Source organism: Cryptotermes secundus, unplaced genomic scaffold (genome assembly GCF_002891405.2).
Source record: "Cryptotermes secundus unplaced genomic scaffold, Csec_1.0 scaffold66, whole genome shotgun sequence".
Lineage (NCBI taxonomy): Eukaryota > Metazoa > Arthropoda > Insecta > Blattodea > Kalotermitidae > Cryptotermes > Cryptotermes secundus.
In genome coordinates, this window is record NW_019731262.1 from 1,743,024 (window position 1) to 1,760,037 (window position 17,014).

At 42.5% G+C, this 17,014-nt stretch overlaps 1 long non-coding RNA gene across 1 annotated transcript in view; it reads right to left on the minus strand.

The window, feature by feature from the left end:
* The window catches only part of LOC117282495, a 149,085-nt gene extending 134,559 nt beyond the window's left edge, over nt 1-14,526 (minus strand). The window contains exon 1 of the long non-coding RNA XR_004513250.1: nt 13,654-14,526. This is a non-coding gene — a long non-coding RNA (uncharacterized LOC117282495). The remainder of the gene's footprint in view (nt 1-13,653) is intronic.
* Between the last annotated feature and the right edge of the window lie 2,488 nt (nt 14,527-17,014).

Sequence of the window (17,014 nt, forward strand, 5' to 3'; positions counted from 1 at the left end):
TGGCTGAACGGGGCTGACAGCACGCACCAGTACCGGTAGGGTATGGCGACAGTAGAAATTAAAGGGGGACGCACAATGGACCAATAACTGGTCTAAGTGCATGGGAAAACCCACCCCTTCTAATAATAATAATAATAATAATAATAATAATAATAATAAAAATAATAATAATAATAATAATAATAATAATAATAATAATAAACCGCTTTAGCTATGGCGCGGCCCTCTTTTTAATGACGTAATGTAACTAAGTCCCTGTTGTAATCCACGGACACTACACAATCCTTATCTCAGTCAGTGGACTCGACCAAATCTACTATGCATTGTGTTGAAAGCGGCCAGGTCTAAACAGACAAACTGTATTTCTAACTCTTCCTCAATCCCATTGCTGTAAACACAGATAAAGAAAGATTTATTTCCGATATGGAGATGTTCAAAACTTGTAAACATGAGATGGAATGTGGCGTTCTTTCCTACGTTTCTTTCGCTCTGTGTAGAAACGAATGGTACTGAGATCTCGCTGCCGCTGTGCGTTAGGTGCTCTGAATATTAGAGCGCGCTCAAGATGACTGTCTTCTGGGATGTAAGGCCGTATTTTCCATTTATTCATTTCGTTATTTATTTATTTTGTCCTACTCCACAGCGTCCAGACTGGTTTTGGGGCCCAACCAGCCCCCTATCCGGTGGGTAATGGGGATGTTTTGCCCCAGGAGTACAGCAGTCGGGACGTGAAGCTGACCACTGCCGATTTCAAGAATAGTGAACTATAACTCAAATCCTCCATTTCCATTAAGGCCTGATATTTTATTAATTAAGCGCAGTGACAACTTTACCTTCTTTGTAGTTTATTTACGGCTCCTCTAGTAGTTCATATCACATACCGTCCACTGCTATCATCATTAATGAACGTTGAACTGGAGCGGATTTCGAAAGACGGAACAAATGTACAAGTGTTTCGGAGGAACATATTTCTTCCATCTTTACGGCATAATAGACTCTATGTGTCATCACAGATCAGAAGACAGCCGATCACAGTGGCTGCGCGGTCTAAGGCACGAACTATCTTCACTCTCTCGAACGCTGAGATATTGGGTTTCAATCCCACTCAAGGTATGGATGTCTGTGCGTTTATTCTGTGTCTAGAAGGCCTTGCGACGGGCTGATCCCCCATCCAAGGAGTTCTACAGACTGTGTACAGGATTCAAAACTGAAAAAAGCGGCTAAGGTCAGACAAAGGGCTGTAGGGCCATAACTAACTGAGGCCGCGCTATAGCTCAAGCGGTTAGTCGCTGGCTTCCCAACGCGGCGGCCCGGGTTCGATCCCTGGTCTGGTCAAGCGGGATTTGTTGTGGATAAAGTGGCGCTGGGGCAGGTTTACTCCGAGTACTTCGGTTTCCCCTGCCAATCTTCATTCCACCAACTGCTCAAGAATCACCTTAAACTATCATCTAGGGCTGGTACAATAGGCCAGAAGTGGCCGCAGTACAAGGGACTTAGTCCCACCCCACTAGCAATAAAAAAACTAAATAAATAAGTGAAGTAGACCAGAAGACAATTACCTTCTGTTAAATCCTTTGAAAATTTAAATTAATAGAACGGCATTCCATTCCCCCTCTGGCGCTGGTCCCCCTTCCGGCTCTTCTAACCCTGTGAATAAACGCACAGGCGCTACTCAATCAGCTTTGGGCCCAAATAAGGACACGAAACTTTGTGACGACATGGGGTACCGTAAAATGTGTAGTAGGTACTAAAACATAAACCGTACCATAACGGAAATATAACTACCTTATACATCCATCAGTATTCAATATTCTGTAAGTGTGGCTCCTTCAGTTTGTATCTTTCATAGTAACGGTCAGTTTAATGAGCTGCTTAGCACAGCGGTATCGCTCTACGCTTGTATTATGGGGATGATCTATTCAACTCCTGGCCGGGAGAACGGTTATCCTGTTTTTCATAGTTTTCTTCAATACTTCCGGAAAAATATCGGGATAATATTTTGAATAGGCCATGACCATTTTCTTTGAAATCTTTTAAATTTAACCATTCACCAATCATCTTACTATCCAACACAATGTAAGCCTCGAAACAGCGTCGTTAAATAGCCGACAGAAAAACCAGAAGAACTTGTCTAGACTCGTATACTGGAGGTTCTGGGCTGGAGTATAGGCCGGGACACTGACTATCTTGACTGAGGTTTTCCCGTGGTTTTCCTCAGCACCTTCAGCCAAATGCAGGAATAACATCTCAATTAAACTGCGAATGATTTCTTCGAAATCCTTCCCAATTAATCAACCATGATGTCATTAAACGATACATAGTTCTGACACTGACAGCGTCGTTAAAACAAGCCAACAAATCAAGAGGAAAAAAATCGATATGCCGAACAGTATCGAAAATAACTTTGTTTTATTTCACCACCAGAGCAAATCCCATCTAAATGTTTTCACTCTCAGAGCTGTTACAGTCTGCGTATTGATCTCTAATTGTACAGGTGAATGGACTTTAATCATTTTATTTTTTTTATTGCCAGTGGGGTGGGACTAAGTCCCTTGTACTGCGGCCACTTCTGGCCTATTGTACCAGCCCCAGATGATAGGTGAGGGTGATTGTGGAGCAATTGGTGGAATGAAGATTGGCAGGGGAAACCGAAGTACTCGGAGAAAACTTGCCCCAGCGCCACTTTGTCTACCGCAAATCCTACTTGACTAGACCAGGGATCGAACCCGGGCCGCCGCAGTCGGAAGCCAGCGAATAACCGCTTGAGCTATGGCGCGGCCCGACTTTAATCATACTTTTCCCTTTGCTGGAAATTCGAATCCATGTACAGCAGTTAGGAGGTTAATACTGCACTAGCAGCCACGTCAAACAGGAGCCTGTTCTCAACACTGACTGACGGACCGACTCCACACACGTCACAGTGAAATCGATACGTAAGTTGATCCATATGTATCCATTACAAGAAGTGAAAGTACAACAGCTGAAGGCATACATACATTACAGCTTCATAAGTCAAAATATTTTGTTTTGTAATTTATCTCATGACGCTCTCAACAGCTAGATGATAGAGGATAAACGCAGGTCACAGTAGCCGAGCGGTCTAAGGCATGAACTGTCTTCCCCCCTATATTGTGGTAAATAAAGGCCGCGCCGTAGCTCAAGCTGTTAGTCGCTGGCTTCCCACCGCGGCGGCCTGGGTTCAAACCCGGGTCTGGTCAAGTGGGATTTGTGGTGGACAAAGAGGCGCTGGGGTAGGTTTCCTCCCAGTACTTCGGTTTCCCCTGCCAATCTTCATTCCACCAATTATTCTTCACCATCATAATCACCCAGGGCAGGTACAATAGGCCAATCAGTGGCCGCCGTGCCGAGTGGACCCAAATGGACCCCACTTCCCCAGTATGCGAATTAAAAAAAATAGCGTGGTAAATAAGTAATAATGTTTCGGTGACATCTCCTGTCTCCGTTTCCATGGTCGAGCATGAGAACGGGAATATTTTCAGTTTTATGTTCCTTACACCCATGTTGCACTTACCGCCACCTAACACACACATCACTGGAAGAGTACAATCTCCCTACGTTACCATGATGGAGAAAACAAGGGGAATAGACAGAAGAGATAATAATGATGGAAATTACTCTTGAGAATGGAATTTACAGATATATGTCGAAATTCCTCTCATTTTTAGTAACAAAATTCTTTTCTTGTATATATAAAGAGCTTCTTCGTTCAATTTGCATTGGCAGATGCTGAATACAGAGCGATGCTTCTAAAGAGAAAAATGCAAATCCGTGTCCTCTTTTTCTTATGTAGTCCCAGCCCTGTGAAGTAGAACAAGCAGATAAAAGGATACGTTCACAAATACGTCGGCGGCGTAAATCTACGTGTAGCTGTTTTCCCCACAAAACTTGCTGTTGCAAAAGGATCTGTCGGAACTCCAGTTTCTGTTAGAAAGTTAATAGAATTTTCCGTCCAGTGCGGCAATAGAGGTCACATCACTTTTATTATTCTTGCCTTACATGTTTCGGTTTAATTGAAACCATCATCAGAGGCACTTTTCATACGGCAGGAGACACTGTTAATTAAGATGGTTTGATGTTCACTTTCAGTTGTGTTATTCACAGATGTATGTTTCGTATTATTGTCATAGGTTTTTAGTTACGACGGCACTCGTTGTCGTATAAAAACATAAACATGCAGAATAATTGAGTACGCCAATAGGCTATACGCAGCACAGGAATTATAACTTCTTACTAACTAACTAACATTTCTTATGTTTGGATTAATCACTATTAAACTATTTAAAATGTAATTCAAATTGTCGTAAGTTGTTAATGTACTTCGTTTAAACGGACTTTACACACAAATACTTCTACAGTGACAGAAAAGTATAGTAATAGTGTAAATTATCAGTGCCATTAACCAATTTCGGCCGATCACAGTGGCCGCTCGGTCTAAGGCATGAACTGTCTTCGCTCGCTCGGACGCTGGGATCGTGGGTTCGCATTCCACTCGAGGCATGGATATCTGCGTTTATTCTGTGTTTGTGTTGTCCTGTCTGTAGGGAGCGGCCTTGCGACGGGCTGATCACTCGTCCAAGGAGTCCTATCGACTCTGTAAAAAGATTATGGTATTGAAGCAGAGGCCAGGGCCCAACAAAGGGCTGTAGAGGAGGCCGCGCCATAGCTCAAGCGGTTGGTCGCTGGCTTCCCACGGCGGCGGCCCGGGTTCAATCTCGGGTCTGGTCAAGTGGGATTTGTGGTGGACAAAGTGGCACTGGGCGGGTTTTCTCCGAGTACTTGGTTTCTCCTGCTAATCTTCATTCCACCAAATTTTGCATCATCATAATCACCCAGGGCAGGCTACAATAGGCCAATCAGTGGCCGCCGTACCGAGTGGACCCAGTTGGACTCCACCCCACCCCCACTAAGCGAATAAAAAAAAAGAAGGGCTGCAGAAAGCAGGGGAAGTAAATAGTAGGAAAAAGAATGACGAGGCTTCCCTCTGATATCCCAACGGGTGTTACACTCCTATGTACGGTATATAATACATACATAATTAACTTACTGAATTTGGGGGTAAAAATGTAAAGTTGTTCCTGTGCTCAATTAATTAAACATTACACCATAAAGACGTATGGGGGCAGCTAAGTATAGTTCCACGTTCTCTTGACTTCGAAACTACTTGCAGGTGAGTTGTCAGCTTCACGCCTAGGCCGCTTTACCACCGGTCCTCACTCGATAGGAGGCCGGGTAGGTCCCAGAGCCGGTCAGGACGACGCTGAGAGAGAAAAAATATTGCTCCAACCCAAATTTCTATGTAACGCTAACAAATATTAGTGTTTTAATCGTAATGTAAAGCCGGTCACGGTAGCCGAGTGGTCTAAGGCGTGCACTGTCTTCGCTCGCTCGGAAGCCGGGATCATGGGTTCGAATCCCACTCAGGGCATGGATGTTTGTGTGCGTTTTTCTGTGTTTGTGTACAGGTAGAGGCCTTGCGACGAGCTGATCACTCGTCCAAGGAGTCCTACCGAATGTGTAAGATCTAGAAAAACCGAAGTGAACGGAGAAGTTCATGGAGGTAGGCCTAGGCCCACTGGGGCTGTAGCGCCAAGGAAAAAAAATCGTAATGTAAAACGTTTCCTGCCCCTGTGGTTCAGTGTTGTAAATTGCTGCTGGCCCTTGACAGCACAGTCGTTCTTGATTTTGGGTCCCATGACCTAATTTATGTTCGTGGAACCACATAATGATCGCTATATATATTAAACGGTTGCCAAGCAACCAGCAGCGGTAGTAGTATTACAGCTGGCTATGGCTGCACAGCAACGAGATCAGGAAATGCTAGAGGGCCGCGAAGATAGAAGTATTGTATAACAAAAGCTTTGCTGCAGTGTGGTATGTGGAAATGGGACAGACAGTGATGGAAAGTATTACATTTTCTTTTATTTCCGAATGTGTTGCCCGCGCAATCGGACCAGACTGGGACACGTCCTCTGCATATGGAAATTTATGACGCATAGAGAATAAGGCGATATAGTAGAAGAGGAAAGAATTCTGCTTGAAGGAAACAGAATGCGTCCATGACGCAACTGAGCGAGAAAGAACTAAATCACTTGGTTCTAAGTCGAGATATCTGATTCTTACGTTCTTTAACGACGTCGTTTCAACTACAGAGGTACGAGTATTATAACGACCATTGGAATTGTTACACGATTATAAATTGGGAGCAGGAAAGCACTGGAAACAGCCCATGTGCCACTGGAACGTTTAGATAACATTAATAAGAACACCTTCTCGTTCATAAAATGGAGAAAACTTTGTAACCTAAAGCTATTAATAAATAATAATTAAATTTCGGTTCTTCTGCTTCTATCTTTTGTCTTTCTTATATTTTCAGTTTCAGTGTCCATATTTCAGAGCTTTACGTGTAGGTTAGGATAGCAATAGTTTTACAAAATTTAGTCTGTTTCCTTCCTTGTATTTTTACTCTATATTCTCATTATCGTTTAGCTCAGTCGGTACAGCGATAGACTTCGGGCTGGACGCCAGGGGTTCGATTCCCAGCAGAGATAAGTAATTTTTCTCTTCTCGGCAGGGTCCACCCAGCCTCCATCCAATAGAAAACAGGGGCTATTTCCCTGGGGACAAAGCGACCGGAGATTGAAGCTGACTACTCATCTCCATCGAGTGACGAGGTTAAGAATGGTGGAGCTATACTTCCACTCCCCCATATGTCTCCATGGCATAGAGCTTAATTAATTTAGTGCAGGATGAATTTACTTTTTACTTTTCTTATCGTCCCACGAAAGCATACACAATCCAAAAAATAAATTTTGTGTGTGCGCTGGGATACTGGGAAGGAAACGGTGTCCTTTAGGCCACAAAGCGAATGTGATTTCAAATTATGCGTCTTGAACAAAAATGTTTGGGAACCCATGACACGCGCTGTACCTATCTGCCTTAACATATCGCAAGCCTATGCAATCTTCTGACGCATCAGAATTTTTGGTGCGACACACTGAAACAGTTCTATAATGTAGCCATATACAGAGAGCAGCCACAACTGACTGTGGAAACGAAATTTCATGGCGAATTTTGACAATTCTATCACAAAATAGATTAAAACAAAGTTGACTGCGCTTAATTATGCACCAGGCCTGAAGAAGAACGCAGGTGGAGGTATAGCTCCATGCATTCTTGAGCATTAGAATGAGACAAGTGGTCAGTTTCATGCCCTGGCCGCTTAACACCCAGGAAAATGACCTCTGGTATTGGAGGTTGGATGGTATATGGGTTCTATGAAGAAGCGAAAAATATTTGCCTCTGCCGGGAATCGAATCCCACGTCCCCAGACTCCGAGCCAATGTAGTGACTAACCGATGGCATGAAGTTGTGCAGGGTGGGTAGGTTCGACGTATAAAGGTGTTTGCGTATTACTTTTATTTGATACACCACCAAGTGGTATGAGAAATCGATTCGGGTTCCAGTACGCATTCTGCTTAATGCATAATTAATATCTGCGGGAAAAGATTCAAATTTTAAATAATCGTGTCCGAATTAATTATTAATAACGTTACGTTTGTATTTTATGTTATAATTATAGACTAATATACGTACATAGCAGTAACATAGCCGTACGTTCAAATTCAGCGAATATTCTATGGTTATGTAAGATTTGAGGTTTTCACGGCGATGACTATGAAGAAAGCAGTCTTCTGGGATGTGGGATGTGGTGTTAACCGACGTTTCGGAGGAACGTAACACTACATCTACACGGTGCCACATCCCAGAAGACTGCTTTCTTCATTCTATGGTTAAATTGGATCAAAAGGTTATCTGAAGCGGTGACTAAGGGTCGTACAGTCTGGGAAGTGACAACCACGTTTTGGAAGAACGTACTGACTCTATCTTCAGGGTCGAACAATAAGTCAAGCAAGACATCACCAAAAAGCGACTGATTTGACTTTGAAGATGGAGGCAGTAGGTTGTTACGAAAGTTCAGCGAATTTCTATTAGATTACACGGCGTCATATCCTGTATGAGGACCACAAATCCAATAGCACTTGTGAAGTTTGCGCTACCGAAATGAGCCTAACAGTAAAATCTACGCGATTTATTTAGCACTGGACAGAAAAATACTGACACTCATTTCGAGCCCTCGCTGTAACACGCGATGCCTAATTATCGCTGAGGCAGCTGTTGACGACAGCTTTCATCTTGACCATTCGGCTTTAAAATAAACCAGGATATTAATTCCATATTTTCGGTCTGTCCCGATTAACTGCTCCATTTTGGGCGATTATGAGGAGTTTTAAATCGGTGTGGCATCATCACCTTGTTTCAGTCACAGCTGAAGCCGGTACGTCAGTGTTCATTTCAAAAGCACTGCCTTCAAGGGTTGCAGTATCGGGAAGGCAGGTTCCAGGTCCTCCCTCATTCAAAAGCAAAGGGACGAGGGTATCTCCGAGCATAAGATTTTCTGTACCCATTTCGAATTCTGAACGCAACAACAGTGCAGGACAGGACGCTGAAGAGAAGGGAAAAAGAGGGAAGGAGTAGACGGAGGATGGGAGGAAGAAAAGAATACAACAAAATGTAGAAATGGAGGAGGAGGAGTGAGGAGACTGTATAGGGAGAGGAGGAAGGAGGAGACGGTGTAGGGAGAGAAGGAGGAAGGAGGAGACGGTGTAGGGAGAGAAGGAGAAAGGAGAAGAGGGTGTAGGGAGAGGAGGAGGAAGGAGGAGAGGGTGTAGGGAGAGAAAGAGGAAGGAGGAGAGGGTATAGGGAGAGAAAGAGGAAGGAAAGATAAGAGATTAATGGGAGAAAGAGGAAAAATAGAAGAAAGATTAGAAGGATATAAGAACGACGAAGGGATGGAGTAGGAAATGAAGAATATCGTGGAAAGGACTAAGGAAGAGAAGTAAAGCAATAGGGAAAATGGAAGAGAAAAAGGATGAAGAACAAAAGAATAACAAAGTGATGCCTTCCCTATAGAAGGTCAAAAGAAGCTGACGAAGTTTCTCGACTGGTCAAGAAGTGCTAAGACTGAAGACCAGAGCCTGTATCTGAATGCTAGACATGGATGAGAGGATAATATTAAAACTGACCTTCATGAAATATATCGTGAGGGCGTGGACTGGATTTATAGAACCCCGTAGCGGGCTGTTGTGAACACGGCAATGAACTCTTTGTTTCAATGTTGTCGTGAATTTGTTGGTTAGGTTAGCAATATCAACTTTTCAAGGGCTGTATGCAATTAATATCATAGATGAATTAGAATGTATTTAAAAAGACAAGTGATACATTTTTGTAACCTGAACGACAGTGGAAATAACAAGTACATTCAGTCAAGACTTATTTGAAAATTGTGTAATAACCACTTTCAAAGCATAGATACAAATGTGTATGTATAGAACGAATTTTTTCCTATTAGCACGGAATCACACAACGAAGATCTAGCTACCGAGTTTAATTTATTCATTTATGTAGGACGATACATGATATGGAAACTTGCTTCTGAAATGAAAACTCCTCGGTCGGAAATTTACTGGAACTTTTATGATCAGACTTCAACGTCAATATAATGTGCGTTCATGCGATTTCCTTCCTCTTACATATGCGAATTTCAAAGAAGCTATGGCAGTTTACTTAACAGCCGTGTTAAAAAATTAAATATAGTTATCCTAGTAACAGGCAGTCGAGGCACATAGCTTTGTCGAGACGTCGAGGCACATTGCTTTGTCGAGACGTCGAGGCCCCACATTGTTTTTAATTCTCTTAGTGGGGGGTGGAGTCCAGCTGGGTCCACTCGGCACGGCGGCCTGCCCCGGGTGATTATGATGATGGAGAATTTGGTGGAATGAAGGTTGGCAAGGTAAACCGAAGTGCTCGGAGAAAACCCGCCCCAGCACCACTTTTTCCACCACAAATCCCACTTGACTAGAACCAGGATCGAACCCGGGCCGCCGCGGTGGGAAGCCAGCGACTAACCGCTTGAGCTATGGCGCGGCCTGGTCCCGACATTTTCTAGACAATCGGTTCACAGATGGCGGTGAGGTTGTCTATAGAGATCATCGAAGAGAAAGAACCCTTAGGGGTCACTGAAAAGTTAAATGAATACAATACTAATACGGAGTTTACAGCAGATCTAGTTATGTTTTCAGTTTCATATTAATTACAGTGCAGCGAATCTGCGGCCTGCAACGAGTATAAGCAATTTATTACGCTAATTCGAAATAGGAAGCACCAATACGCATCATGATTAATTATTCACATTGCAAAATTTACATTCAGTCTGCGTTGTACACAACAACAAAACTTGACATTCTGAATTTATCTGTGATAAACTGAAGAATTAGATTGAATTATAGTAAAACCTCGGTTTTAGATGCTTGAAGGAACTACCTAAAATAAACGTAAAATTCAGGATATTGTAAAATAGAGAGAATAAAAATAACTTTCCCAAGCTTTCTAAAAATACGCATTTTTGAATGCAATAAAAAAGTAAACGTGAAAACATTAATTTACGTGGCACTTTATTACTTTAACCAGTCAAAGAGACTCATTTATTTCCTTTGTTCTTGAGCTTTCAATCTGTATAGCCCTCTCACGTAACGTCAAAAAAAAATTCATACGCAAAAGTGTACCAGTTTAACTAGAACAAACTCTGAACATGTGCGGAACTTTGAAGGCCTTCATTCGAATTTTCCACAATAGAAAGCAGCGAACGTAAAACTAAACAAATCTCCATTGTCAAGACTCGAAACCCGGAACGTAAGTTAGGTTAAATACAAAACTGGATAAAATTAAACTGGTCTTATGGATATCTGACTGGAGCTAGAAGAAAATTTTTGTAAAACTGCTCATGTTTTTACGTCAGAAGTCCGTTTTGCTTGAAGAATTCCTGTGAAATGAACAAAGAAAAATTCTTATGTATAAAAGCAAAAAATAAAACTATGGGTAAATGCGAATTATCCCCTTTTTTGAGGTATCTTATAATTAAAAAAATATTGATATTTCGATATTGATTAGTAGTGCAATAATCCATTCAGCAAATTTATTTAACTCTCCTTGTTACGTAGAACATTGTGGCATATAGACCCGTTGCTAAGCAGTGAATTTGTAACCATCGGCCGTTGTTAGGTAACGTCCGCAACATACATGAACGCAACAATAGAAATACGACGCTTTCTATGCTGTCCGCCCCGAGGCCGTTGCTATGCAACGACGAGGTAAACACGCCTCTACAACAATAGAGGGGATTGTGTTTTCTGCGTGGTCCGTACCGAGCCTATATGTAGGAAGCAGTGAAACTATTTGACGAGGCGACGAAAAGGGAAGTCTCAAATCTGAGACAGTAAAATATGATCTCGAGTCCCAAGGGACTCAGACCCGAGAAAGACTGCACTGGCAAGGGCCAGCAGCACAAACAAAAGACAGACCCGGCCTCTCGTCAGAGAGGGCGGCCCACAGAAACAAGACCGTAACCGTAATTCTTTAATGATTTGATCTCGAAACATTACAAATTTGCCTAAGTTTATGAAGTACTAAGCCTCGAGGAGGTATCAATTTGTCTTAATATGAGAAATTGGTGCAAAGACATTGTACATATTTTCCCATACACGACTAACCTTGACTCCGGTGCCTTGGAAACGAAATTTCGTGGTAGAGTATTGCTGGTTATTTACGTAATACCGAACAACAATACATTCCGCCTGACTGTTAATGTAAGTTTCGAGAAAACCGATATTTCACCTGAGCCTAGTTGCACGACCACCAGACTCGTGCGGCGCTAAAATACTGTCATGATTCCCACATGACTCGGAAACAAGAATGACTGTACTGGCTAAGACCATCAGAAATTTACCTGACCCGACTCTAATATTTCACCTTCGCGTCTCGTAGTGCGCAAACTGTTATTTTTCTGAGAATATGAACCACTTATATTTAGAGATATAGTCTACATAAATTAGTCAGTAAAAGTATGGTAAAGCTGTCCCTGTGCTTAACTAACTAAACACTACGCCATGAAGACGTGTGGGGGAGTGGATGTATAGATCCACGTTTTCTTCTCCTCGGCACTAGTTGGAGATGAGCGATCAGCTTCACGCACCGCCCGCTTTACACCCGGCGAAAGAGCCCCCGTACGCATTGGATAGGAGGCTGGGTGGGCCCCAGAATCGGTTTGGGCGACATGGAGAAGAAAATATTCTTGACCCTACCGGGATTCGAACTCCGAGCCCTCGTTCGTCTAGTCCGTAGCCAGTCGCTATGTCGGCTGCGCTATTCCGGCTCCTATAAAGTCAGTAGCTTACACTACGCAGAGTTGAACGGTAGAATGATTTTCATTTGCATTTAATTATCCCTAATTTTAATTAGATTAATAAACTTCAAAGAATACCGTTGGTAATTCTGTGCACTACATTATGGAGTACACAGTTTCCAACATTTTTTTAGGGTGCCGAATTCATAACGAAAACTTAAAAAAAAATGGCTCTTAACTCCGCGATATCTCTCTGATCAGTCACGACTCAAGGACTTTCATTAAATATATCAGACAGCTTCATTAGTATTCGTCGATACAACCAAATTTCGGTTAAAGTCTGACAAATTTAACACTTTAGAGGAAGAACTACATACATTTCTGAGCGAATCCAATGCCTGACTCGTTCAAAATGATCAAGGCGGAAAAAACATTTTGGACAAAATCTTTTTATAAAAATGAAGCGTACATTGTAAGATTTGAGGCTTTCACGGCGGTGACTATGAAGAAAGCAGTCTTCTGGGATTTGGCACCGTGTATATGTGGTGTTAACCGACGTTTCGGAGGAACGTATCGCCTCCATCTTCAGGGTAGAAAGAATATAAGAAATCTGCAAGCGAAGAGACCGTGAGAACAAGTAAAATCAGATCGGTCTCTTCGCTTGCAGATTTCTTATATTTTTTCTTCTACCCTGAAGATGGAGGCGATACGTTCCTTCGAAACGTCGGTTAACACCACATATACACGGTGCCAAATCCCAGAAGACTGCTTTCTTCGAAGCATACATTATATGTCCAATAAAAGTTATGTAATAAGTCTTATGATTTGGTGAACAAACAGTGATTGCTATTCTATGCCTACACTTCCTAACTTGTTTTAGATTAAGATCTGTTAAAATCTGGTCTATCTGTCTATGGCTCTACAGTTCTCTTGTTGGACTTCGGCCGGTTTTCAGTTTCTTATTCTATACACAGTTGGTAGGACTCCTTGGACGGGGGATCAGCATCTCGCGAGGCCGCTACCTACACGCAGGACAAAACAAAGAAAAAACCCACAGGAATCCATGCGTTTGAGTGGGATTCGAACCCACGATCAAGGCGTTTTAGCGTGAGAAGACGGCCCAGGCCTTAGACAGCTCGGCCACCGTGATCGGCTAAAATATGGTCTAATTTTGTATACTGAGAATTTTTGGAAGACATAAGATGGAATAATTCATTCTGTGACTGATATCAATGTTAATTGAAATTAATATCTAACATCAACCTATCAACATGAAAACTGGACATTACAATTTATAGATCAGTAAAATGATAAAATGGAATCATTCTAAATCCGTAAATGAGAATTAAAATTTAGGATTACTGTAATCTGCGTTAATTGTGTGTAGTACGTACCTTGAACCAGCTTGTCTTTACACCGATTTGACTGCCTTCATTACTGTTGCAAACTGGGCCACAAGTGTAAACACGAACCGCGTATTACCATTCCACGTAGCGGCCAACACAGTCAGTTTACAATTATGTTTATTCACACACGATCCATTCTTGAACAGATGAACGACCACTAGCTTCTCAACAAACACTCGTCACATCATACACGATAACTCTTAGCACATAATAATCGAAATATATCGATTTATACAAGCAGTTCGACACACTGTCTATCCGGTAAATCCTGACCGATATTTAACGCGGTCTTCTCAGTCATACCAGTCAAATGCCGAGTTTGTACCTCAGTTCACAAGCGTTTTCTTCCGAATCCTTTCTAATTCATTGTTAACCTAAGATCCTACCGCTAGACATTATATAATCAATGATACTGAAAGGGTCGTAATAAAACCCATAAAAACACTGAAGTAATTTTATTATTATAAAATAAGGTTATATTTCAGTATCATTAGAATTACATACCTATCTAAAGAGGATAAACATGATAATCAAGAATTAACGAGAGACTAAAATAATTTGACATTCAATTAAAATGTATATAAATGTTTACCATTTTAATTCGTAAAACTTTTAAACAGTTCTGGAAATGAACTCAATCATTGCCTGTGTTATTCATTTTTACGGGTTTGGTATGACATGACCACGAACAACAGGCCTTTATCCATTCCTACCTCTGTCACAGTCCACATTCACAACACCAGTGACACATCATCGTATACTGTAACATTCAAAATATGTTTCATTTCGACTATATGACGCTAAATCTTAGAATATCTCACAAATCACTTTTACTCTCACCCCACACACGACTTCATTTCCTTGAACTGCAGTTGTTTTTCTGTCGTTTGGCCACGTGTACAGCAAACGCAAGGTAGGTGGCGTTGGTGTTCTCGCACGCCTTAACGTATACATCGGTGATAGTGACAAATGAGGCAATAGGAAAACATATGGGCAGTGAATAAATCCTACAGCGCTCTGAGTTGGTGTTTTACAAATGCAAATCTAAAGTTACGCATGTGCTTAATTATGTACCACGCTATGAAGGCGTATGGGGCAGTGGACGCATAGGTCTGTGCATCTTTAATCACTGCACTAAACGGAGATGAGAAGTTCGGCTAGCTCAGTCGGTATAGCAACTGGCTACAGGCTCGACGGGTCCTGGTAGGGTCAAGAAATATCTCTTCTCCGCGTCGTCCAGTCCGGCTCTGGGGCCCACCCAGGCTCCCATCCAATGGGTACCGGGGGCTGTTTCCTTGGGAGTAAAGCGGCTGGGACGTGAAGCTGACCACTCACCTCCAACTAACGCCGAGGTCAAGAACAATGTGGATCTATACGTCCACTCCCTCATATACCTTCATGGCATAGTGCTTTTGGCCCTTGGCCTACCTTCATGAACTTCTCCGTTCACTTCGGTTTTTCTAGATCTTACACATTCGGTAGGACTCCTTGAGCGGGTGATCAGCTCGTCGCAAGGCCTCTACCTGTACACAAACACAGAAAATCGCACACACACAAACTAAACATCCATGCCCTGTGTGGGATTCGAACCCACGATCCCGGTTTCCAAGCGAGCGAAGACAGTGCATGCCCAGGGATAACTTTACCTTTACTACACGGAGATGAGTGGTCAGCATTGCTCGCCCCTACACCCGGCCATTTTACCCGCGGGGAAAGGAAACCCGACGCCATTTCGATAGGAGAGACTATTAGCCACACTGAAGAGGAACATCTTTGCCTAAATCGGAAATCGAACTTTCATTCCATCGTCTAGCCCGAAAGAATCCGTGCGAAGTATGCCCCATAAAAGAAAATTAAAGTCGTGTTTTGATATTTGTTTCTAGTCGCAAATCAACTTCTTCAGGACATTACAGTAAGGGTAACTCAGGGGTGCAGATAATGACATATACTTTTTAAAATATCTTGTTTGAATTATGACCAAAATATTAGTACATTTTTCGATATTTCTGTCAATTTCCGGAGTTCTTCAAGGCAATACCCGGTTAATTGTCCTAAGAGAAGCTACGGCATCTCATTCAGCCCTTGTTTCCGCCTGCCGTCTGCATTCAGAACTGCCGTTGCTATGCCTGACATTTGTTACTGACTTGTCCTACTTGAGGAGCTAACAGTTATTCACATAACCAAGAAATTCCCAGCACTGTACAGAATCCGAATGTTCATTACATTGTTCAGGAGTCCGACACTGGTCTACATTCTGAGTCATATAAGCCAACATACTATTTCATTAACATTCATTTTAATATTATCCTCAAATTAAAAAAATTGCATAGTGGGAGGTAGAGTCCAGCTGGGTCCACTCGTCATGTCGGCCACTAATTGGCCTATTGTACCTGCTACGGGTGATTATGATGATGGAGAATTTGGTGGAATGAAGTTTGGCAGGGGAAACCGCATTACTCGGAGAAAACCTGCCCCAGCGCCTCTTTGTCCACCACAAATCCCACTTGACCAGACCCGGGCTCGAAACAGGGCCGCCGCGGTGGGAAACCAGAGACTAGCCGCTTGAGCTATGGTACGGCTCTCAATATTATCTTTCTATGTCCAGTCCCCCGAAGTCTTTAAAGGGTATTTCCTTCAACTTTTTGAGTAATATTTCTTAATTCCTAGTCTACATGTCCTCCCAGTCTCCTCCTACTTCAATTGACTTTCTTAACAATATTTGAACTCTGCAAGTACGAAAATCAACAATAAAACTCATGATAGCGAAGAGCGTGGTTCGATTCCAGCCCTTAATCTCAGTGTTTAGCTGAACACAATAGATTTGAATCCGTGACAGTGTGTTTAAGAGGACAAAACATTGTTCGTGTTCAAAATCCTAGAGTTGAAATGGACAAACCGCAGTTCGATACGATCCAGAGGCCTCAGGGTTTCGTTGAACAAAATGCAGTCCGATTCGCACCCGTGTCCTAAGTGTTTAACTGGACAAAATGCAGTTGTACTCTTAACTGCCTAACTTCTGTAGAATCACCGGAGACAGAACATGATACACAGCCTGTGTCTTAACATGAACTGCGCAGACAGCTCTACGAGAGACAGCCAACGTGTGAAATACACAGAGCAGACAAACCGAAACCTGTTCCCACGAGCACAGCAGGAGGACAAAGCACAAGGGGGGGGGAGGTACTTTTCATTCTTATTCATCTTAATATGACGTATTTGTCTCCGCGTGCCGCGTCCTTGCATATGAACTGTTTCTTTCCGTACTTGGGTTCTATAATAAATTCAAACGGAGTGAAGGAACATTCAGTAGTTAGTTCACATTTGCATCATCACTATCATGAATGCGGTC